The sequence below is a fragment of the Pholcus phalangioides genome, unplaced genomic scaffold (genome assembly GCF_987345545.1).
Source record: "Pholcus phalangioides strain wild (caught in Gottingen) unplaced genomic scaffold, Ppha-v1.0 ptg000013l_1, whole genome shotgun sequence".
Taxonomy (NCBI): domain Eukaryota; kingdom Metazoa; phylum Arthropoda; class Arachnida; order Araneae; family Pholcidae; genus Pholcus; species Pholcus phalangioides.
This window is the reverse complement of record NW_028301606.1, coordinates 2,863,631-2,890,634: the sequence shown is the minus strand read 5'-3', so window position 1 is coordinate 2,890,634 and position 27,004 is coordinate 2,863,631. Positions and strand designations below refer to the sequence as shown.

The 27,004-nt window shown below is 37.8% G+C and overlaps 1 protein-coding gene across 8 annotated transcripts in view; it reads right to left on the bottom strand.

Moving 5' to 3' along the window:
- Positions 1 to 27,004, bottom strand: part of LOC149078477 (latrophilin Cirl-like) — a 309,115-nt gene that overhangs the window by 159,790 nt on the left and 122,321 nt on the right. Inside the window, exon 1 of one of the 8 annotated variants that reach the window (XM_089240592.1) lies at positions 17,735 to 18,054. The exons of the other annotated variants lie outside the window; for them this stretch is intronic. The gene's annotated coding sequence lies outside the window, so the exon portion shown is untranslated. Of the gene's footprint in view, positions 1 to 17,734; positions 18,055 to 27,004 lie in introns of those variants that run through there. 8 annotated transcript variants of the gene reach the window in all.

Genomic DNA, 27,004 nt, shown 5'->3' with positions numbered 1-27,004 from the left:
ACAACTTCTCAACATCTCAATGCCGGACAATGTGAGAAGAACAATGATTGATGCAATCAGAGAAAGACATATATCCCTTTTTACAGATGAGGGCGAGGCCACTATAGTTCAAACGAAAGGGTGCCCTCAAGGTTCCTGTAGTGGGCCGATGCTGTGGAACCTTGTCATAAATGACTTACTCACAAAAAACTGGCCTGAAAATATAAAAATTCAAGTGTATGCGGATGATATTGCTATGGTAATTGGTGATTCTACAATCCGCAAGGTCACTGAGCACGCAAAAGCAGCAATGGTATTATTGGATACTTCGCTCACGAAAAATAATTTAGAGATCGAATTCTCCAAATCAAATTACTTGTGGATTTCTCACAAAAAGGGAAGACCAACCATTAGACTGCGAAACAATCCAATAAGACACAATATGAACATCAGATATTTAGGAATAATGTTTGATAGAAACCTGACATGGTTCAAACATGTGAATTATCTGATCACGAAAACACAGAAATGCTTACAAAATTTTAAAAGAATGGCTGGTCCTGCATGGGGCATTAATACAAGAATTAGAAATACGCTTTATAAAGTTGTCGCCATCCGCATTATAGCATATGGTGCCATCGCATGGTTCGGTGATCCCAAACAACAGTTAAGAACAAAAGTAGACTCTCTTCAAAGAAAATTCCTGCTATTCATCACTGGAGCCTTTTCCACAACACCAAACAGTGCTTTACAAGTATTAACTAACAATCCCCCACTACATGTACTTTTGGACAACGAAGTACAGAAAGCAAATTTAAGGCTAAAGCGTGAGATTAAAATAAACAATGTAACATATCTTCCTACAGATGTAGAGCATAAACATCCACCATGGACGTATCACCCGGTGAAAGATATTTTGCCGACACAGGTCTTGACCACAGATGCAGAAGAATCAACAAATCGAATTATTTTCACAGATGGTTCAAAGACCGTGGATGGCGTAGGGGCCGCCTACGTCAGTATATACATGGGTGAAGTAACGGACAAATGGAACTGCCGATTGCTCAATAACAACACTGTATTCCAAGCAGAGTTATACGCAATCTGGATGGCGGTCAATTATGCAAAACATTTTCCAGGGAAATCAACTATAAACACAGACAGCATGTCATGTATACAGGCAATACGAGACGTAGAATCCCCTCATAGCCTTGTGCATGACATTAGAAAAATACTGATGGACAACAGGAAGATTACAATACGGTGGGTAAAAGCTCATGTAGGCATTGAGGGGAATGAAATAGCGGATAAATTCGCGAAAGAGGCTACAAAACATCAACTTGAAAACCACCTAATGAAATTGCCGGCATCCTATATTAAAAATCTGCTGTCGAAAGAAGCGTCAGAGAAATGGCAACACCATTGGCAAATATGCACAACTGGAAGAAAGGTCTTCGACGTTATACCAAAAGTGGGTAAAATGAAAGAAGTCATGCCGAGAGAAATAATAATGTTCCTCACAGAACACGGTCCATTCGGTGAATACATGCAAAGGTTCAAAATCAGCCAGACCAGCACGTGTAGATGCGGCCATCCGGGAAGCGTGATACACTATGTGACACAGTGTGAGTACACAAAGGGATACCATTTGGAGGCGCCGCCGAGCGGAAGAGAGATCTTGTGGAAACGGAAAATTATTTTGCAAAGATCTGCAACGAGAAAACTACAACAAGTCTTGGGCTATTTGATGAATAATAAAGAAACTATTTTGATAATAACTGAAAGCAGGGAACAATCCACTAATGATTCGGAAGTAGAATCTGAAACAGATGCAGATTCAACATAGAGGGGCGCACTTAGGCTCCTAAACCATAATATTTTAGTAATACACCCTGTATAAATTATGAATGTTTTTGTATATACAATTTCATAGTATGATGGTGGTTTAGTAATTGAATATTTGTATGAGCTCATTATGGCATTTTTTCCAATATATGTGTCATGCATAGTAATGTTTATGTGTATCAACAATTATATAAAAATGGAAATTTATACTATGTAAATAGTGTATATTATATATATATATGTATGGGAAATTCAAATGCGATCGCTGCCACCCAGCACTGTGAACGGGGGCTGTGTTTGATTGTTCCCGCCGCACTTTTATAGTATGATAGTAATTTTGTAACCTTGAATATATATTTGTATGAGCTCAGGGTGATATTTGTACCCAATACTACCTTCATAGTAATGTTTATGTGCATTCCCAATAGTATAAAAAAGGGAAATTTTTGTAAAGTAAATAATGTATGCATGTAATTCAAATGTGAATGCCCAGCACTGTCAACGGAGGCTCTGTTTGATTGTTCCCGTCGCAGTGCGGGCTATGTGTGTATTCTGTGTGTGTATATATTGCATGTTCTGTAAGGGGAAGAGCGAGCAGAACACACTGTTCAGCGCTGTGGACGGAGGCTTTGTTTCTTCGTTTCCCGTCACAGTCGAGGCGCTGTATATATGTAATTTGTATGCATTGTGTATTTAGACCATTCTCAAATCTCTCCCACTTCAACATGCCAGCTTCTTTATCTTCTTTCTTGTCCACAAGTCTTTTCCACCCTTCTTTTGAAATCCCAGGCTGCGGTCTCCGGCCCTTATGTGCCACTGGGCGCACGTGCAATTTTTCTCCCTAGTCATTGGATTCAGTCACCCATTTTAGTCAAATGTCTTGTACGTTGCATCGAGTTGATGGCTGTCTTCATGGGGAGAACGACGCGAGTAATTCGAAACTTGCGAGCACGGGGCAAGGGGAGCCACCACTATAAATCTTTGCTAACTTTTCCGACACAACTCTGCCTCTTTTGAGGTAACGGAAGTAAGGTGCTTTGCATCAGTCCGGGGCTGTGAGCGGTTCTATCTATCTATCTACCTACGTTCTATGGGCATATATATTGGTCTTCCGGACCATGCCGGAATGTGTTCAGATAGCCTGTGTTCTACAAGCATATCTGAATTCTGAAAGTGGTCTCACTTTTTCCAACCATGTTTGTAAAGCTCTGTTTCTTAAAATCTGACTTTTTTACAGCTCTCCCCCCCCCCAATTAGAATATCTCAGAACCGCAAGGAGACCCTTATTGACCCACGTTGAGAAACATTACCATGGACTGTGGATTTCATGGGGCAAAAAGTTCGAGAAAACATTCCTGCAGTTTAGGACCGATTTTGAATTACTCGTACATTTATGATAGCATGTAAATGCAATAGCCCTGCTGTTTGATTTTCCGCATCCCTACATTATAATTACCGTCTACGTTAGATAGCGATATATCTTTAAATAATACATTATTAAAATACCCTGAACCACATCTGCCATGCGGCATAATATATAATTATACCTTCATTTGTATTGGATGGAAACGATTTCCAGTCCAATCAAAACTAATGAATGAAAATGAATCACAAGGGAATCGAGACGCACATTCCTTCCGAACGAAGTCTCAACGACAGACAAATAAGTTTCGAAATCGATCGTTTTCCAAAGAGCACAAAAATCATCTTCACGAGAACAAACATATGGCAATTGCATTTTATTTAACCCTTCGAGCATCGATTCCCATGAGAAACTCTCGCACGAAGAACTCCAGAATTAACGATGTCGTCTTTTATAACCGCATAAAAATTCCATTCATCATTGGATCTGTTCGGCAAAAGTTCACATCAAGAGTCACATACAATATTTCTCGGAACATAAGTCACGACATTTTTAGGAAGTCTGTTCGTAGTTATAATATACACTTCCGACGATCTCTTCGCGCACACATATAAGACAAATTCATTTCCATGAACTGATTCGAGCCCCCTCCAACACTACCACCAGCAACAGCAAACTTATTGATTATCATTCCCAGAGAACTCTTGTCAAAAGTTGCGTGTATTAATTGATTATGGTTCACGTTCTTTAACACAAGAAGCCGAGAGGAGAAATCAAACATTATTCCTTGGGCCAACATCGAACACATTCCAAGCCAATGCAATATTTTAAAGGTATAGGAGGAGGATTGATGGATATTAATCGTATTATACATCCCGCAAATTCGCTTCCTCAAAGCGCATTTTCAAGCCAAAAGTCATATCATGAATATTAAACATGATCTTTTTTCCCCGATCTTTACGGGGTCCAAAAACTTCCAGGAAACAAATTTCCAACACGTGAAGAAAACTCTTTTAAAACTATATCCATGCTCTCCATTATTTATCATGGATCGTTTGGCATGTGTAAATGCTACCCATGGGAAAACGTACTGCAAAATAAAGTTTTCAAGGGGGATAAAATCCCGGGAAGAGAAGTTCCAACTTAATTAGGGCTCGCAGATATTGAGATATCTCAGTGAATCTTCTATGTGTACATAATTTTTACGGTGATAAGCATGACGCAAAATATTGGTTTTTAACGGGAATTATGGATCAGGATGGTCTGTGTGTGTGTTGGAGTTTTCGTGGAGTATACATCAAATATTTTACCTCTTTCTCTTTCTCTGTACCGATTGTCATCAATATAAAAAGAAGAATATATATATATATAATAAATAACCCTCAGATCTCTAAATCTCCTATGCAAACAATTTTTGAGGAATGTCAAGGATTTCGAGATTCAAAAAATAGATAAATGGTGGTCGTGTCCGGGGATCTAGGAAATCTCGTCAGTGAATGGATGAGGTAAGGGCTAAAAACACATATACATAAAAAAGGATTTGTCAGGAAGGGAGAAAAATCTGAAAGTCTCTAAATAATAATGGTTTTCATTCCTTTTTTTTTCCCCTCTCTGGGGTGGAATTGAAACGGGCCTTTTCGAGAAAAAAATGTCGAATAAAGTGGAAAAACTGTTGAAAACGTGAATGTGATGGATTCGAGGACTTTTCCGATTTTCTTTGAATTATTGTTTCTTTCAGAGCCGAGTATCTTGAAAATTAATTTCAGGACAGGCGAAAAAAAAAAATGGGGATTGAAATTTTTTTCAATTTGTATACACGTAAAGCTTGTGTTAGGCCCACGGGCTCCAGCTCACCCCCTCCCCTGATACAAGGTTTGAGAAATCCCAGGCTCCAGATCGCCATAAAGACTATAGAATCGGTATTTGACACCTAAATGTTTGCGTATTTGATTGATAAATCACAGCTTCAAAAAATGACAGCATTTTCATGTGGCTTATCAAGTTATAACATCATTAAGGACAGTTTTTCTTGGGAAAATCTTTTCTCCTAAGAAATTCGTCCGACACCTGACTTTTCTTTTCAATTTAACAAGCCCAGACCAAATATTAGTCCTATATTATTATGGAGGGCTATAGAAAGATTTTGCTTAAACACCTCCCCCTTCCCTAATATTTTTGAGCTCTCCCAATATTTCCAGTAACTTCTATGGGCACACATTTGATCTAATCATTTTTTAAGCAATCAACGTAATGTTGCTCAATCTAGTGAAAAATATTCCTGAAGCCTGTGGGAAGAATGATACTTTAAATGTGTTTTTGAATTTCGAAGGAATAATTCACACTCTTAAGTTTCAAGGTTTAAAAATCCGAGAGAATATGAAATCTGAAAAACTTCCCTCAATATTTTAACTGTGAAATTAGCAGCAGCATACGACCTCTTGTTTTCTATGCATATTTTTATTTTCAATTTTTTGAAAATAATGTTCCGACAGTTTTGAATTTTCTACCAATCGACTGCCACCTAATAGTCGATTGATTAAGGAACTAGCCTCTGAATGTGCAGAAAATTGAATGTGTGGGTCTGGATTCGAATCCCGGTTCGAGCACGGATGTTTACTAAAACTAACAAATTTCCTGAGCATATCATACCGATCTCTTGGGCGCACGTGAGGGTCACACGAGCGTTGTCATTATTATTAAATACATCTAAGAGGACTAGATGTATGGGATCAACTATATACCTTGAAAGAGTATCTTTCATGGAGATGGGATTTTGGATGCGTTCCGTTCTTCAGTGTATTAAGTCTTGAAGATTAGGATTAGTGATGTAATATCAGCTGTAGAATTAAAAAAACCAAGAGATAACACACCAAAAACTGATTACTAATCATAAAAATTTTAAAATATTTGGGGAATCTAGCAAGAGAGACCCTATATATTGATCATTATTCAGACTGTGACATTCACATGAAACGTGTTGAAAGGTGTTTCTTTGAGGCTTCTTTGAGGCTGCAATTTTTGTCACATAAAACCAATTTATGCTCTTTCACCAAGGCTTGACAAATCCTAGCCGTAGTTACTACAAAATCAGTACTGGCACCTAAAACTTTCAAATGCGATTGTAAAATGGAAGTCAAAGGATGACACTAAATTTTCTGATTTCATTGGCATTGCGTCTCCCAGACAGAGAAGGGGTCGTTATGTCTCCAAAGAAAAAACAGGAAAACTTATTTAGGACCGTTTTTCCTCGAGAAAAAAAACCATGCTTGGCTCCTTAGAAGTCTGAGCCGGTGTCTAAATTGTTTGTTCAAACTCTATTAATATTAAGATTTAAACTATTAAGATTTTAACTCTATTAAGAATTGTTCAAACTCTATTAATCGCATCTACCATACTGACCAGACATACTATCCCACTTACATTTGTTTCGCTCTCTTCAGAAATTAATCATTCACTGACGGAATACTATGAAAAGCAACATAATCGAAATTTTTGTTCAAAGTCAGCTAAATTCTGCGAGAATTCAATTTTTAAAATGCCCAAAAAAGTAACTTAATCTGGGAGAAAAAAGGATACTTCCAGGAGTAAAGGTAAAATCTTCATTCCAGAAACTTAGAGGAAAACAGTCATGGAAAAGTTTTCGAATACATTTTTCTGATTTTATATTGTAAGACTTGTTGAAGATATTGATTCCTCAAGAAGATAAAGTCGGAAGAACCTCAACTCAGCAGCAGCAGATCAGTCAAACGATAACAACAGGGCGATGTCAGCACTGCTGTTCGACAAGAACAGTGAACATTGTTCGAAAAGCTTTTGACAGCATGTATATACACTCCGTAATAGAGACAGCCTTATCACACATCTACTGTACGAAGAAGAGGGGGAAATGATACTAACTGATGGGAAACGAACCCTAAATTTCATCCCATTACCGAAAAACCCCTGATTCCAGAAATTCCTTCTAACGAGGATAAGGGCAAAGGTAGAACATATAAGTCAGAAAAACAAAAAAAATGCGTCTGTCTTACTGCCGACATTGCAGATGTCTACTGAGATGAGGGGGTTCGTCTTTCTGTCTCAGTCTATGTCATACTATACGGGAATACCATTTCTCTCCCCCCCCCCCATCATGGTACTTCAACTAGGGGCAACGTGAATACCCCTCCTGTGGTACCCTGAAGTTATGTCAACAGGAGGGTTGGAAGAGGACTCTTTCCTGCCCATGGAGGATGAGGACTTTTCCTAGCCCCGCTGGCTGGTCACATGGGAGATCCTTCATCCTTTTTGCACCAGAAAAGCTAAATACATGCATATAGGGCTCAACATAAAAAAAAAATGGCTTGGATGAGACGGGAGGAGAAATGCAAAAGGTGGAATCCGAAACACCGGAACCGGACTCCCGCTGGGTATTGGATGATGAATGATCCAACTGACTTGTATGGGGCGGCAGCGGTGCCCATCAAAAGCTTCCAAGAAAAGGAATACGGACAGAAAAAGAAAAAGCCTTCTGGTATGCATAAACCAAAGCTCTGGATAGGAAAAAAATATATATACAATGTCCCCCGGTTGCAAAAACCCACCACCAATTTTTCCTGGCATATAAAACTCTCCCGATGCCTGGAATTCTGAATGGAGCACCTGGGAAACGTTGAATGAGACACACACCAACGCTGGTTCTCGATATAATCGGCTTTGAAATAAGGCATAAAGAAATAGAGGGGAAAGGGCCCTATAGGTAAACATGTCCATTGAATACTTCAGGGTTGGTCTGGATCTGATTTATACATAAAAATAAATAAATAAGACATTTTTCCTATTTATTTATTTATATTGTTCGACTGGGTTGGTGGAAGTGGTGCTGTGAGTTTTGGGATTGAGACGTCATTGGTGAATGGATTGTATAGCAACATGATCAAAACAGTATTCAAGGGAGAAGAAGAGACCAGTGTGTTTGCTATTATACTTCAAAACCAACAGTTTCCTACAATGGGTCCTAGCCAGTCAATGAAGTTTCTATATAACGATCAGAAACCGAATTCGATAATAGTTCATTGGACAACCTCGATGAAAACATGCAGTTCCAACATTGAATAATTATCACATCAAAGTTGATAATAATTATAAAATGTTTATTACATATATATATATACCCATAGTTTTTATGGGCATCTCTTTCCAGCCACCTCGTTGAGCATTTGCCTGTTGTGGCCTTTGTGTTTGTACTTTATCTACAATAATAGTAGTCTGCAATAAATTGCACGGTGAAAGCAGAACAAAATGTTTTAAATTTATAGCAACATATCTGCCAACATGAAAGAGGGTCACTATGCCCTCAAAAAGTCGAAAGAAGCATCATTTTGGACCTTTTTCTTCCGGTAAAAACATTTTTGTAGTCTAAAAACATTTTCTGTCGTCTTTTGCGATACGTCAATCCGTGTCTTAATGACAGGATGAACATATCGAATATTATGACATGATTTGGTGAAGTGCATGACACTGGAAATAATAATTTCTATCATGAAAAATAATAATTTCTATTATGAAAAATAATTTCTATCATGAAAAATAATTTTTATCATGAAAAATAATAATTTCTATCTTTCAATTTCTGTTTTCTAAGAAAACAGCCGTGGAAAAGCCTTCTACAATGCGATTTCGTAACTTTTTTACAGATCTCAGAACCATTGCTCGCATCCTTTGAATAGTCTACTATTCAAGTGATTAAAACAATGATTCTACAATCTTTAAAAATTTGTGAAAATTTTGATATCGATTCGATATTGATCGAAGCTACAAAATTCTCCGAATAGAATAATTTATTTCATATTCACTGTTTTAGATTCCGAGACACTAAACCACCGATATTATTTTCCTGAATAGATTTATTGAAAAAATAGGAATAACAAGAATCAAACCAACGTTTTTCAAGGATCATTGCCAACGATGAAAGGGAAAAGGATTGCAGCAGGACAGGCGTTGGCAAATGGATGTCGGAGAAGTCTGGAGATAAGAGACACGATAGAACATAGAGGCAGAGAAAGGAATAGTCATCAAGTTTTTCCTTGGGAAAAAGTTTTCTGTCCCGGACCAAAAGCAGATAATCATTAAACGTCCCCAGACAGGCGGAGAAACTGAATTCGTTATAGTAATAGAGTAAAAACCTTGTTTCCTCTTCCCATCCTTGTCCCAAGGAACAGACAGCTGATGCTTTGATTCTCTGGTGACTCTTCAACGAATGAGCCGATGATGGTCACATCGATCATAATCATGTCGTAAAGGAATATGCAGTCAGCCCCGCTCAATCGAGTGACAGATAAACGGATAAAATCCCTCAGCATAAAAATTTCTCCCATAGAGACAATATTAAAGTTTTCCGTTTAATGTGATAATTTCGACTTTTTACCGCTTAATCGAATATTGAGTGCTCGAATCGTTGATATCCGATTAAACGGGGCCGACTGTATATGTATAACAGCTGATTCGCATTCCCAGTTACTTTCTTGAAAATACGACTGGCTAACCGACTTCGCGGCCTGGGTTCTAAATTAGTCTTTTTTGAGCTTGAAAATTTCTTTGAGTGGCACTAAATCGAGTAGTGGATAGCAAAATGAATGCAATGTTTATGTAAGAAATAAATTTATTTTATCTTCAGAATTCAAGTTTTTTGAGCTGTTGTCTGACTGGAAGCCAGAGCCCAGCTGGACGATTCATTTCAACTGACTCTTTATTGAACCAAATCATAAGACCTCGTGCATATGTGGCTTCTACCGACCCAAGGTTCTTCAATCGTCCCTAAAAGGTGAATATTTTGGAAACACTGCTGTAGAGACTATGGGAGTACAAACTCCAGGGGTTATGCGATGCTTATTCTAGAATTTAGAATATAAGTTGATTTTATCAGTTTTCTCATTTCTATTCAGACCTCGGCGAAATATTCAGCTTTTATGCTGCCCGCAAAGGAGTTATTCAGCTCTTCCTCCTGCACCACGAAGAAGGGCAAAGTTCTGACGTTCATTCATGCCCACGAAGAAGCAATACAGCTTATATGAGCATATGGCAAGCTACTATGTTTGTGTGCGCATCCGTACGAAAATGTATACCAAGGATGCTCAACCTTTAGGAGAGGAGAGAACCAAAGAAACCTTCCTTGGTTTGAAAACATGTCGCGGACCACTTAATGTGCCGCGGATCGCTTAAGTGCTCTAGAACTGTGCGGTGCGTGACTCAAGTGATATTTAAATATGCCGCGAGTCACAAAAGCGATCTCGGAATGTGCCGCGGGCCACATACGTAATGTGGAAATATGCCATTGGTTCCTTACGTCATGTGGAAATGTGCCGGGAGCCACTTGCGTGATCAAACACTCTGCCACGGGGAACTTGGGTGGTTTGGAACTGTGCCACACGTTACTTCAGTGATCTACAAATGCAAATGTTTCGCGGATCACTTGAGTTATTTGTAAATGCGCTACGGGCCACTTAAATGATCTTTCAATGTGTTCCACTTTAGTGATGTGGAACCGTACCACCGGCTACTTTAGTGATCTGTAAATGTAGCACGGATCACTCACGTCATCTGGAAATGAGTCAGAGGTCGCCTCTAGAACTGTGCCGTAGGATCCTCAAGTGCTCTGTAAATGTGCTGCAAGTCATTTAAGTGCTGTGTAAATGTGCTGCAAGTCATTTAAGTGCTGTGTAAATGTGCCACGAGTCACGAAAGTCATCGCTAAACGATGGCACGGGCCGTTTTAGTGCGCTGGAACTGTGCTTAGTTCATTTTTATAAAATTAGGTTTGAAGTAGCACCACATCAGATAACTCAGAGGACAGCATTTGTCCAGCGGGCCCATGGGTTGAGCATAAATGATATAGACTGTGTTCACTCTCCAATAAAACATCAATAACCATCACAATCCAAAGACCAATCTTCGTAGCTCTAACTAAAACTAAAGGAGTAATAACCTTTAGTCAAATCATTACATTTCAGCGCAAAGATAGATATGATTGCATGATTCATGCGCATGTGCTGTATATATATATATACGTACTATCACCCATAAGTGAAAAAAGAAAAACGTTTGCACGAAAATCGAGAGCAGTAAGCAAAATAGCCAACCATCCACCGGAAAATTGGCCGAAATAGTCAGAATAAAAATGTCTCTTCGTAATGGCTACTGTTCGTTCGACGCCATCCGAAGACAGACAAAGTGACTCTTAATCCACCGAAATAATACACATCAAGCACGAGGGACCTTAAACAGTCTGAAGAAAGCAGGATACACTTAGAAAAATAAAATAGAAAAAAAAAAGGCAACGTGAATTACAGCAAGAGTCCATATCACACGCAGCATGACCATTTACGTCTCGGACTCTGGCAGCGAAAAGAGAGGCCGTAACTTCTTTTATGTGATGTATCCTGCAGGAGAAGGGCCTCGTTAAATACAAGCCCGCAAAAGCCTAATGCAAGTTCAGGGGTAATCTCCGGAATGGCATCTCTCTTTCTCTCTCTCTCTCTCGGAGAGAGATCACATTTATTAGTCAGCAGACATCAAGAGGGAGGAAAGAGTAATTGACGATTCATAGCCATGGTTGGTAAAACCGCGAATTATGCTCACAAATCTGGAACCCACAGCGCCATCGCCGGAGGGGGAACCACCACCTGGGAATCACCTTCAAAAAAAACGAGTGTCGTAAAAAAAAAAGAGCAAAAATAAAAACCCGCTGAGCCTCTCAACAAGATGACAGAAAATGTCGGCACTTTTCTCCTATAATACTTGAGTACGAAGTAGTAATAATAATGATAATCTACCTACGGCCTAGTACAACTAGACTCTTTTTCCTCGAGTAATAGGGTGAATGCGGCTCGCTGCTTATCTGTTCGGTTTTATGGGGTTTTCTCGTCTTATCATGGTAAAAAAGAGCGAACTTACAAACGAGAACAGATTACCACGAAGAGTGAAAAACTCTTGATCGTACTTAACTTACTTACTTGCTAGGCCTATCTGCGCGAATTATAATCGTACCAGGACGATGGACGAAAGCCATCTTCCCAGTTGTGAAAAGATGTAAAAGTGGGGGGCCCCCTAGTAGAGAGATATATTTATTGCACGATCACGTATCTATGGAGGAAAAATTTCATCGGAAAATAATTTGAGATAATTTCATCATATAAACTGCTCATGATTATCTCGAGTGTGTAGTGTGATTATAAATTATCAGAGTTGAAAGAGGTTCTAGAGTAGCCGTGAGGTTGTGGCTTCCCAGACTTGAAGCCAAGGCGCTTCCGGGCAGTAAGAAAAATTCACTATAAAGATGATTGATTGGTCATGAATCTAGCTTTGGATTTAATTACAAAATGTCATATAGAAATGATCTTAGACGGCCATCTTCTGTTCTTCAGAAAATAATTCTTCTCAAAGCGGGTAGGGCGATCTAAAGATTTACATTTATATAATATTGAAACAAAAAATATGTGAATTCTTCGTATGTAATCCGTACTCTGTAAAGAATAGAATTCGAATTTTAAAAAGAAAGGTAAATATCGCAGGGGTGAAGAAGAGAGGGCCACTTTCTGTCATTAGCTTCTCGATGCAGCCCCAGGAGTCTCAAATGAATGGGGCCTCGTATTAATGAAATTCGGTTCTATGATTTTTCGAGAGTAGGCCTAAGTATGTCAAACGTATGTAAACATACACTTTTTCAGCTGCTAAATAAAATGTCCCAGAATACTACATTTCTTGAAGGGGGGGGGGGGACACACGTTGCTCTTAAGACGGCCCAGCCTTCCGTTCCTTATTAAAAACTGGCCCTTCAGAGCTTCTTTAATAGATTCGAACTGATAAATAAAAAAACACTCAAAACGAGATGGTCTTTAAAAAGTATTTTAATGATATCTTCGCTATTTTTCGCTTGACTAAAAAGAAATTGACTGCACACGCGAAGTTGTATAGCAGTGAATAGGCATACATACACAGGTAGAGACCTAGTGCAATTTGTGGCCCTTCACGAAAGCCTCGTCTAAATAAAGCTGCATTCAAAATATTACTCAAATACACGTAGTATTAAACATTCGCCTCTCAACACACAGGATTCTTTCAGAGGCATACGCGGGGGTTGCAGGGACCCCGTGTCTCCCCTCCCCCCCAGCCAGCTAAAAATTAGAAGAAAAAATTATATGTCCGTAAAAATTTAAAATATTCAAAGTAAATACCTTCTATATGCTATTTCAACTAATTTATGTTAATTTAAATGCTTTTTGAAGGGTGGTAACTCAAAATTTCTCGGGAAGAAAATTTTTATGATCCCCCTTTCCCCCACTTCAAAGGTCAATTCTGCGTACTCCCCTGGATCCTTTCACATTTTTACACATGCTAAACAGATGCTATTCAACGCCTTTAGCCATTCCTTAAAGCATTTAGATAATTGGTCAATTATCCATTTCAGGTTATTTCAACTAAGGTCGTAATGACAGTCGATTATCTGTGCTTAAAGCCAAATAGGTCGTAGCCTAGGGACACAAAAACGTGCTGAGAGAAATTTTAGAGATAGAACGAACGTACTAATTGGTCTGTGTGAGACAGAGCAATTCAAATGCCGCGAGATATTTGGCATTTCCAAGGATTAACACATAGAACTTGAGAAAGTTTACAAATTCGTAGCCGTACGTAAAACGACAGTGATGTCAGAAATCCCAGAGAAAACATTCATTTCCAGATCTCATCAACGTATCTCCATCCAAACCTATACACAAAATTTCATTTTATTCAGGGCCGCTCTTACCAGTCGCGGGCCCTGTGAGCATAGGCGTACTTAGAATTTTCTCAAGTGGGGGGTTAAATTTTTTTTTCTTCTCGAGGGGGGTTTACGTTTCTTCCTGCAAAATAACACTATAACCTCGGCTTGAGGGGGGGTTAGAACCCAAACTCCCCCTTTGCGTACGCCAATGCCTGTGAGAAGAAAATTTCAAGGGCAGGGGCCGTCTCAACGTTTTCGTGTGGAGGGAAGGAATCGGCATTCGAAAATTTATACAGTATTACAGAATGGACAGCATAGTCCCCCAGATTCGATGCGAATTCAGAGTTAGTGAAAGAAATTATTCCAGAATAAATGGACGAAATTATATTCCGGAATTAATGAAATAAATTATTTCAGAATTAATGGAAGAAATAGTTTCAGAACTAATTTAAGAAATAATTCCAGACTTAATAAAAATTCAGAGTTAATGAAAGAATAATTCCAGATTTGATGAAACCCAGAATTAGTGAAAGAAATAATTCCAGAATTAATGATAATTCAGAATTAATCAGAAATCAGAATTAATCAGAAATCAGAATTAATCAGAAATCAGAATTAATCAGGAATCAGAATTGATTAAAATTCATTATTAATAAAAGAAATTACTCCGGAATTAGTCCCTTGAGTAGAATACTGTATTTATATATTTATATATATTGTTTTATTTTTTTCTTCTCTTAATAAAACTATTAACGAAAATTCAGAATTAAGCAAACTTCACTTACGAAACAAAAATTGATTGATATGCATGCATTTTCTTCATTATTACCGTGAGTGCTGGGCCCGGGGCGACCGCACCTGTCGCATACCCGTAAGGGCAGCTCAGATTTCATACATCTTAAATATTGAAAAAAACTTAGACAAAATTCCAAGTTACGACCCCACAACATTCGATTGCGTCCTTTCAAATAACCCACGATATCAGGAACTCCTAACATCCTCAAGGCAAAAATACACATATACTGTAGTAGTAAAAACTTCCGTACATAGTATGTACACGGTGGCCGTATAACTCCTAGAAAAGTCTCACATACTCGTGGCAAGGTTTATACGCACCACATTTTTCACGAAAATAAATAAAAATGTATTCTAGATCTGGCAACAGTTGCTACAGTAAAAAAAAAGTATACAAAATAATAAAATATATGTATTTTCATTTATTTATATTTGCGACACTTTTTTTTTTCCTCTCTCCCAAGAGGTTCAAAAATCCAGTGAATGGAAGTAAAAAAAAATCATATAATACAGTATTGTGTGAACGGCACAATACATGCGAGTGTGAGTTTGGTGGGAAATTTTATTTACAGTTTCAGTGAGTGTTGCTGTGTCAGCTTGGATGAGTTTCGTGTAGAAAGAGAGAGATTTCTACACACAAAAGATGCTGCTGAGAATAAAAATAATATTATATAGGTCCACACAAAGAAAAGGGAAGAGTTTTGATGGTGGCTCTCTCTACAGCCTTTCATAAGCGAGGAAAGAAATAACAATGCAAGGAGGTGTAAGCAAAACATTTTATTTCCGACAGGTTAAAGTTTGACAACACTATGAATTGAGACATTTCGTTGTTGATTATTGTTGCCGGTTTAAGGGGTTGGTGCACGCAAATTCCTCGCGAAAACATGTTTTCGAATTTTTCAATTTTCAATTACTATGAAATTTTCTGCGGATAACTGTGTTCACGTTTTTGTGTGTTCTACCCTGTACTAGAAATATTTCTAACATATTTCAATATAAACTGCTGGCAGGCATTATATACGTGTATATGCTGATATTTTCCACTAAAATGCTGTTTTCTCAAAAATGTTTTTTAGATAAGGGACATTTTTTCGAACACCACTCATTCAAATGTCTTGAAAGTCTGTGTGTATCTCAACACTATCGCTTTAAATACTTCAATTTGAGGATTTTTCATTAAAATTATTTAAAACATTTTTATGGCGCAAAATATGGGTAAATTTCGGTAAGTTTTGAGAAAGTCGCACGTTGTTGAAGTCAAAATAAATTCGATAAAAAAATAACCAATAATTGAAATCCTAAATGTTCGTGTTAAATTGTATAAAAATATCAATAGTATTATTGAGGAAAAAAATAAGTGCTTAAAGTGAATAGAAAATTTTTAAATATTCCTTAAAAGGAAGGAGATTTTTCCCATTGGAAAGCATGGGAAACCAAGATCGTGCAACAACCACCTTAAACAGGTGTCCGTAAGGTTTGAGATTGATTAGAATAAGGCTAATCAAACATAAATGGGACAAGCAAATAAAAATTGATTCTATAAATTTTTCATTTTGTGGTCGATTAGGTCGAAATTGATTAATAAATTTTCTAAGATTTACTTTAGATTTTTATGTAAGCGAGGTCGTGTTGGGACCAAAGGCGTGTTATAAATGTAAAATATTGTGAAATTATTTCATTAATTTTTTTATTCTATACCAACTTTTCCCGTAGAACGTACGAAAGGAATAATAAACAGTCTTATAGAGTTGATACTGATATTACAGTAAAATATGAAAAATTACCAGCAGGCAGAGTGAAATCGAGCTGTAATGGCTTTTCTGTTTAAAATTACGTCGGGTAAGTATAAAAATTTACATTTTCATGCAGCTTCAATAAAAATGTATGTCAATTTGTAAAATACCTCTTACCATCAGGAGAAATTTCTTGATTCGTCTCATTTTTATCTTTTATTATTTTTATAATCACTCAGAATTTGCGAAGACTTTTTGCAAAAAATATCAATATTTTGTTTAAAAAATATGCAAATATAACTAAAGAATTAATAATTGTTTATAGAATATTACTTGTGCAAATACTACGCGAGATATTACAGTAGATCCCGCTTAGAACGACTCATTTTTTCATGGTCCCACAACTTTTACTAATAGTCATCGAGATTTTTCCCATTAAAATATATATTAAATCTCATTGTATGTTATCATAGTTATTGTCCCGTTTAAAAAGTATTTTTATGATTGCTTGGTTTTTATGATGGTTTTTGAAAAAAATGTTATATGGGTTTATGATACAAGTTATAAGCGGGATCCACTGTGTTTCAACAAACAAGCTTTGTACTCGCGTTGTGCAAATAAATAGGTGATAAGAAAAATTAATCTTCAAGAAATGTTCAGTAAGTATTATCGTATATGAAAATTTTGAACTGATAATAAGCACTGGATGATGGTAAGCCATTATCCGATGTTTCTAATGTTATTGTAAAGAAACGGAATGGAACTACAAAGAAATAGCTCATTATACTGTGTCCGTCTTCTCATATTCACTCACATTAGGTCCGACTGTATATCGGAATTAGTAATTAAGAGTGTAGTTGTTTGACTTGTGGGATTGGCTAGACACAAAGTAGTGTTCCGACTTATTCTACGGCAATCCATGGTGCCGGGAAATTCCCTCAAAATCGAGCAGGAGTGCCATGAAATATTCAAAAACATTCTTACATAATATCCATGGATGGCAAGAAAGTGAAAGTGCCAAAACAATCAGAAAAATATCAAAAATTCAAATAGACATCATTAAAATTTCCTATTAGTAAGTAATAAATTATAATTTGTCAAAAAATATATTTTAAAATAAATTAATATTGAATTGTTACAAAATTATATGCTTTGACCAATACTGGAAAAAATTTAGTGGATATTTTATTTATACAAATTTTCTTGGTCCATGGGGGGGAGATAAAATTTAATTATTACTACTATGCGATAAAATTCCCTTATGGAAAGAAATAAGAAAATATTTACCTTATAAAACACTTTCGACGATATAAATCCAAACGAATAGCACTAATTTCAAGCACAACACAGACACGCGACTCTAAAAACACACAACACTAAACGAAATATTCCGAAACATGCATACAGTTTAGTACTAATGCTGCCCTACTACCAAAATGAAGGAGGAAACGAGAGGGGCCCCTGTTAACTCCGAGAGAGACCTCCTGGTTATGGATGCACAACACCAGCACAGGACATACACATCCTCCGCTCCGTTTCTCAACTAATGACTTGAAATACTTCTTTTCCTTTGGTCCGTGAACCTTTACCTCCCATCCATCCATCTACAAGGAAAACATGCTACGGTATAAAAGGTCCTCATTTTCAGAGAAGGAAAAAAAAAGCTCGTTTTAAAATGCCCCCGTGTGTTCCCCCTGGAGGTAATCCGAAACGCTTGTGGAGCGAACGCGGGCCAGTACCAAGTTGTGTCATACTGTGAAGACACTTAGCACTGAATTGAAAAGACCTGGCGGGAGGGTGAGAAGAATGCTCTTTCAACCCGCCCCTCTGGTAGCTGTTCCGCAATACTGCCGTCCCTGTATATTCCCCTCCACCAGTACTCCTCCATCATCTTGCGAAGACCATCATCAACTCAATTATCTCGATCTTGAACCAAAAGTTGTCACAAGGAAGTAGAAAAAAGAAGATACATGCTTCAGTAGCCAGCCGTTCTTGTTTTTGTCGCCATGTGTCCACTGACAGGACAGCACCTGTGTCCCGTTCCCCCCACCTGAACCCCTCTTCCTGATGGTCATTCTATGCTGATTACGGCACCCCTGAGGACAAAGTCATTTGGCTACTAGATTGAATGGGTCCCTCAGGTGAAGGGTCATTGATCATTCCCAAATCCTTTTGTTGATAGGCTCTCGGTCAACGGGTTTTTTTTTTTTTTGCTGCTTATCTGAATGGTCATTCTAGTGTTTTCTCACATTGCGGAGAATTTTGAAGAAGTTTGTAATGTATGCATTTTCATCATTAGCTTTCCAAATCAGTTGGAAGATGTATAGGGCACTCCACCTCTTCCTTTTAAAGGACCGGAAAAGTATTGTGATCGAAACATTTGGCCATATTTCAATAAGTTCGTCGTCTCAATGGATGGTGTCTGAAGGTGGTTGCTGATGGTCAGTTCTCAATACTCCTGTTATAAATAAGGAGGACAAAACCTTGTTAAATTTCTGTGGGAATAGTGTAGTAGACAATGGGCGATGGGTTTTGTTTCCTCACATGGAATATTTCTTGATGGTTAACCCAATGTCAGGGCCGTCTTAAGATCATTGTGGGCCCCGGGCCAAGTCATTTTCTTGAGGTCCCACCTGGCAAATTCTCGAAAATTTCAACCAGATCTCACTTTTGTGAAGCCCGTTCTTCTCTTGACCTCAGGCGAGCCCATGAGTCAAGACGGCACTGCCCAGAGTTCAACAGCAAGGCTGAATAATAACATATTTCAAATGTAATATATATGTCAGTAATTATATAATGAATAGGTGCACGAACGTTTCAGCAGATTGGAAATAATTCACTCCTCATTATTTTTGCGGGCAGTGAAAGTTATTTAGAAGCTGAATATAACTTCTGCTATGGACGTATAAGACTCAAATGACTTATTTGAAGACCGTACAAAACCGAAATTAGTCTTCTGAGGGCTATATAAAAGCCGAATAAATTCTTCAATCTTCGTACAAAAAGACGGATAACTTCTTTTGTGTCCCGTACAAAAGCTTATAAAATCCTCAGGGGCTATATCAAAGCAGAATTGCCACTGCGAAGATCGTATAAATAACTAAATAACTTACTTCTTTTGGGCTTTATAAAAGCAGAGAAAGTTCTTCGAGGGTGAAATATAGAAATGTAAAACCTTGATGGCATTCGATTTAAATGGAGTTTCAAATCGCTCCGGTCTCCATAGGCCGTATAAAAATCTTAAATAGTCGGTATACGCAAAATTGATACCTAATGGTTGGGACAAAACCCCACTGACATTTAAACAGAGAAAAAAGCCAACCAAAAATTCAGCATGAATAAAACTTTTCAAGTGGAAGGTTCGACCAAATATAATTAATCGTTTATATGTTTTTTAAAACTTTAGGGGAGATACAATATAAGTTGTTTCCCTAATTCAGGCCTAACAACTTTTTTGCCTGAATTGAGCATACAGCCAGGCTCTATTATAACATATTAACCTGTGGGGTTTTCGGCCCAACAGACATTCTATTCGAATCACCATAAAGAGAAAAAAAAATGCACACTCGTGGGCTAAGGCCTATTGTTTTTTGTCAGTTATTACGACTCTCGCTCCACTGTTAGATGCCCTTTCTTTCTTCAAAGTGTCCTACCATACCGACACACAGTTTGCATTTCTTACAAGGTGCACTAATAGCAGCTGTGTAAAGTGACAAAATAACCTACATCCATTGGCGTACGCGAACAGGGGGGGGGTGTATTTGAGCCTAGGCTAGACCTATAGTGTTATTTTACAGGGAGTAAAGCACCCTCCTTTCAGAGGACTACATCTCTTGGTTCTGCACTTACTTAAGGAACGTTATTCAGTAAAAAACCCGATTTGGAGAAAAATGTAGCATAAACCGTTATTCGGCCAGAACCTTCAATTATTTGCCCCCCCCCCCTATCATGGAAGGGGCCCCTAACAGTTGCCCATTTTATGTCATATCCATGATTTCAATACATTCAGTATTTTACGACTTTAGGAATTTTTGAAAGAATTTTGAGGTTTTCCCTTGCCGGAAATTTGAGACAGCCTTGAACATTTTCGACAATGTAGTGAATTCAACACTATCCGAAAAATGGGTTCCCAGCTTTTAAAGGCCTACGATATGAGTTTCGGCCGCATTTGGAAGTATCACGAGCATGATACTTGAAGAGTGCTAGAAAAGCTTCAAATGCGGAAGGTAATTTTTTGCCCTCACGGAACAGGAGAGACATCGTTTCATCCAACTTTCGTATCTACGATTAAAAAATAAATAAATAAAGCAACAGCAACTCGAAATAATAACTCAAATACACGCAGAAATTACTCCACCATTTTAGGCTCCCTTCAACCGGCTTCCGTTTAGACAAAGACATCTTCCCTATCTCAGTTAATAATCATCATTAAAAGACTCAATATATTTTTTTTTGAGATGAATGATCGAAAACTCTTTAGATGATTGATCTAATCACATAACCTTTCAAAGGGAAATCTTTTCCCATCAACAGATCCGAACTCTTGAGTGATTCTTTTCCCAAAGTTACGTCAGAATCGAGCAAAGACCCACACATGTACAAAGACATCATCATCGCCTCGGGGAATCACAACGAGATCACTGGAAAAAGCTGCTAAAGTGCTATTTCAATCAACTAAAAGGTTCTTCCTGTTGATTAGAATCTCAGCGAGAACTTGAAAACAGTCAATGCTTGTCGTATAATGTCCCCGAAGGAAAAAGATACATCTTCTATCTTTTAAAGACACGCACACACACACGGTTAAATGCTTATTCCAGCACTATGAAAATAGGAGTAAATTCAAACTTTTCACCCTCCTTGAAGTAAGAAAAACAGATAAGATAATTGTCCGCATCTGCTTTCACTGGACAACTTCTTTATTTTTTTTTTCCTCATCTTTCCGGAGTGTCAAGTTGGCATAATAGAGCACGATGACTTCTAAAAAGGCATCCATGAATTCTCTCATCTGGTTAGGGGATCTCGTCGATGAAATGACTTGCCAACTGTTGCACCATCGAGAGAGCGAAAAAGAAAAACGCTTAAAAGGTTAAGCAAAAGCGGCTTCTGGAAGAGATGAGTTTTCCCAAGAATTTTTTTCTTTTCTTCTGGCTTAATGATCTCTATATCAACTTAAGGTCTTCCTTTTCAACGTCTTTAAAAGAAGTAATAAGAAGAAGAAAACACGAGAGAGTTTAAAAGAGCTAGTAAAAATATACAGAGAGAGAGAGAGAGCTTCTGCTGTTTATGACCAACTCGGCGTGAAATCTCATGTTACACTGACGATAGAAAAAACAGCCGGAAAGACGTTTAAAAAGATATAACATATGCTTTTTCTAAAGTCCGTCTTTAAGTTCTTTTCATGATGATGAATGTCGATCAGATCCTTGCCCTTCGGAAACACGCACTGGACCGTTTAAACGCTGGTATATTCGACCAGTTGAAGCGCCCAAGAGTGTGAAGAGAAGTGATTTTTTTGCGGCCCGTTGAAGGAAACAGACTTGTTACCCTCTTAAAAATATTCGAATCTGGCTGCTCTTATATACAAGAGAAATTTTTCTAACCCAAGGGTCTTAACGCATGGCTCGCGGGCCACGTAAAGCCTTCGAAGCTTTTTGCAATGGTCTGCCGACGTAAAGGCTTACTATAGTCACGAAATTTATAGAAATGCTTCAAAAAAAAACTCACGAGAAAATGTATTCCATGATTGATGAATGTAATAATTTCAAAATTAATTTTAAGTAATATTTTAGAATTGATGAGAAATACTTTCAGAGTCAGTGAGAAATAATTTCAGAATTAATGAAAAAAATGTACATTAAATCAATTTACAAGTCTTGTTTTGAGTCCGTAAAAACTCACTTATAATAAAGTTTCAGTAGAACCATCAGCATTCAGGGCCACCGAAATGGGCAGATGGAATGGAGCCTCATTTTGACGGGAACGTACGCAAAAATTAAAAAATAATGTATAATACGAAATACTATTGTTTCTTAAATTTTTTTTTCGTCAATTTTCCCTTTTCGACAATATTTTTATTTCCCCCCTTTACAGAGCATCCCGCCCTCATCAGAAAGTATCTTTTCTATTTATTGAATTTATTTTTATTTATTATTTAGCTAAACAAAAATTTCAAAAATAACTGCCATATCCGGGTCGATTCCCTGGACTAGCGTTATATTGTGGGGGGGGGGGGGGGGGGGGTTATGTTGAGCCACAACATCATGGGTCCCCGGAGAAAGTGATATTCTGGGGCCCATTTAACTGGAACTAATTCATTGCATACATATATATTTATATTTACGTACGCGCACTCAAACAATCTCACCAGGCATCATTATATGGCCATCCTCAGTAAAGCCTATGCGTTGAGATCAGAGGCGTACGCTGGGAAAGAGGGAGGCCCATGTCTTTCCTCGCCAGCCAAAAAAATTAGGAAAAAAATTAACATTTCCGTGAAAAAATTGGAATATCTCAAAGAAAACATCCTTTATAATGATATACTAACCAATTTCTGTTAATTTAAATGCTTTCTGAGGGGTGGTAACTGAAAATTTCTCGGCAAAAAATTTTTTGTGCCTCTCAAACCTTTCTAAGCCTTTGTGTCCCTTCCAAAGGTCGATCCTGCGTGCGCCCCTGGTTAAGATGACCCTCTGATTCCCATGCATAGTTCTGCTAATTTCTGAAATAGTCGTTCTTTTTACCATCACATTTCACTTAAAAACGTAATTTCTTCACATCTGAATTTTTTTTAAAGTTGTCTGTTCCTTCTACCCACAGCCACCTGTCATGGCTCACCCTTCCATTTGATTTCCCCCCACCCAAGAATATCACAGGATCCCCATGCCCCCAGGTTGAGAAACACTATAATACACCAAATTCCAGTGTGAAGAAGAGGTGGGTGAAGAATCACTCTTTAACCGAGAATTGAGGACCATAGGCTCTCACATGAAGAGGCTGCAGGTTTCTAACCTGCCAGGGTGATCCTCGTAGCTAATGTTTGAGCTTATACCATCTATTAAACTTATTAAATTATAAAATTCCAGGAAAAGAGTAGTATAAATCAGGTAATAAAATTGTGAATATCGAACGCTGGAGAACGTGAAGACGCTAGGTTCGCATCCATAAGTGAGTATTTGTCACCTCAAATGACCTTTCAAATATTTATGACCTCTATCTACGTATATAGATCGGTGGGATTCGAAGGTATGAGTTTGTAATGCTGTTAAATCAAAATTTAGTAATTGATTAAATGCATTGAAATGCAGATTTACGGCTGAGAGAGTGTGACTTGAACTTGATAAAGGAGCTACACCTCTGCAACCCAGATCACGAGGAGGATTAAATGGCTGTTCCCTTCATATGGGGGTCCAAGTTGCGTTGCCTCTCACACAGGGTCATTTCCGACTCTAGGAAAAAACATACGTTCTAAATAATTATCATACAAGCCCACGTAACGCTAAAAAAACATCACGCGACCGATTAATTATGGATTCATTTCCAAGCTTTTAATGTGGTCATTAGTCGGAAAAACCGCCTATGCTATCACCAAGGGTATCATTGAATATTTTAATGTTGTTTTTCTTTAATGCATATACTCACCTTATCAATTTCTCTTGAAGCTCATGCAATAAATTATACATGCAAGTTATTAGTTTGAAAAACATGAAAACGTGCCGTGTCGTGCCATGCATAAGCAAATCCAATGTTTGTGCCTCCATTTATCCACTTAAAAAAAGATTGCCAACGGCTAAAGTATTAAAAAAAAATCCCAAAGTCGGAAATTCTAGCGAGAGATAAGAGCACCGCTTGGGTTATCCATCAACTTTTACCAGCAACGAGCACCGAAGTGTCACTGGGAGCGACGTCAAGTTCGACGGATTTATCCGAAAAAAACATGTATTATAACGGAGGAAAAAAAATACTCTCTGAACAAACAAGTGCATTATACAGCGAGTGGCCAGCATACCTATAGAGCTTTAGAAATCTATCCTATACCCTGATTTTTTTTTTCTCTCCAAGACACAGAGAGGTCGCCAGGTCGTTGCTTTCCGTCGTCGACATGAAGTGACATGGCTGGACGCCAAACTCAAAAAACAAAAGCAAAAAAATTAAGACCGGCGGCTACTTCTCTTGGCCAAGGAGAGGAGTTTCCTCTCGTGCCCTGGAAGAAAACAGCCCAAAGCCGACGGGGTTTTAAAACCATAAATTTATGGACGAATGTCCTCTGCTCCCGTATAGTAACAGACAAATCGACTCGGCGAGTCTACAAAGACGACGATGGACGATATCCGACTGTAATAAGGATTGAGAATAGGCTACTAGCTTCAGGATTTCTACAATTTCTTAGGGTCCATTACGCTTTTTTTTTTCCTTATGGTGGCAGTAAATATTTCCAAGAAATTGGTTCCGGGATGAAAAATACCCTCGAAACTTCATCTATACACGATCATTGAAACGGCGCCTGCGACATTGACAGATGTGAAAGGTGCAACTGCACAGTATTAGCAGCCGAAAAAAAAAGTAAAATTCATTGTTTTTATTTGTGACTTTAACTTCTTCATAAAGCCGTGTATCGGAATGAGTTAAATTTATAGATACAGTAGGCCTATATTACTAAAAAAATATGAATCTTGTTGTTAGTAGACAAATACACATATAAATATCGTAATAGGACCTGAAAATGCTCCTGTACCTGGCCACGCAAACCTCGTTGAGATGCTGTTATGATATCACGTGATTCCGATTATACGCACCAATCGCTGTAGTAATCGATCAGGGGTGGAATTCAGACGGGTGTGAAAGGTGCAAACACATTCTTCAACTTTGTTAAAAAATCGATCCAACACTGTCACCGTAAAATAATATTCACATCGAATAGGCATTTCGATTTGGACACTTGGTTATCTTAACAAAACCCTGACAATGGGCGGAGATAAGAAGGCATTGCCCCCCCCCCCCCCGATGTCAAAGATGGAGTCGACTGATCTAATGTATATTTATACATGTATATGAATTGACATCATCGTGCCCCTCCCCCCTACGAGTACGGATATTATAGGATATTAAGGCCGTAAAGTTGTTTTTGCACCTGGCTGGAAAACGACTAAGCCTGGTCTTGCACAGAAACTACTAAATCAATTTTTTTTACCTTAAACGCTCAAAACAAGAAGATTTCTGAAAAAATGCTGATCGAAAAAAGAAAGATATTTTCATCACGCCTTTATTAACAAACACAAACAAATACGCAAACAGATTATAAGACACTACAAAATTGTTGCTTTTTTTTTGCTAGAAATGGCTAAGACATGCCCCGCAAAGAAATTATCAACTCAAGAAAATATTCAGTACAGTACAACTATAAGACTGAATTTGTAATAAACATTATCAAAGAAGAGAAAAGTTATATTACGCCTCATTAACAAACTACTAAACAAATTGTACAAATCCTCAGATTGTTTTTGCATCTGACCTTAGCCCAGCCCAGCACTGAAACAAACATTCCGAAGAGATTTCACTCAAACTCACAACCACAAGACTAGATTTCTTTGAAGAAATTCCATCCAAGCCAACAAAAGAAAAAGATTGTATTTTACAGAATTTCCCGTTTTATTGGAATAACAGTGAATTACGGACTCTCTTTCCCAGTATAGAAAATCGAAAACGTGGAAGAAAAGTAAAAAAAACTTATAAACACTCGCATCCCATTCCTAAAGGTTTCGCTCACATACATAACATACACTGAACCAAGCTTTCAGGGTTGTACAGTATTTTGCTGTTATGTTTTCTTTTCGCTCGGGTTTGCCTTATTGGTTGCTCAGCCGTTGCCAGTTTCGTCCGGACAAAATTGCGATCGTAAAGTTTGACTTCCACTCCAAATCGGGTGCAGAAGAAACTATAAAAATGGCCCCGGCGCGTAAAGAAAAACGAAGTCTCGGACATTTCTTTCTTTTCTACAGTCTTTAAGAGTTTTTTTCTCTTTCCCGGATACCATTGCCGATAAGGTCTAAAACTTGGACTTTTTTCTGGAAAGAAGAAGGTCAAAAACGTACTCAATCTCTGTCTTTTTTTTAACAGCTTTTCAGATCTCGCCAAGATAAAAAAAAAATCGAACATTTTAACATCCATTTTATTTGTCTTATACATTGAAAACGAAACGTTTAACTGCTCTTTAATAGTCGTTCAAAATGAATGAATATCTTTCCCTGGATCTTATCTATCGTATAAAGAAATGTATATGTATTGTATATGTATATAACTACAGATGCGTACGCGTTTATTGGATCTGTAAGTACGAATGTTGGTTATTTCCTTGGTTGTTATTGAAAGAATACAAATGCAAATACAACAGGCAAAATGCCCAACGAGGTGGCTGAGAAAAAGATGTCCATAACAAGTATGGATGTCATACATTACTAAAATACAGCAACCCAATTAAAAATGCAATTACAAACAATATATATATACATGATGAAATATAATACAATGCCCATAAAGAATACTTATGGTTATCTAATTCTA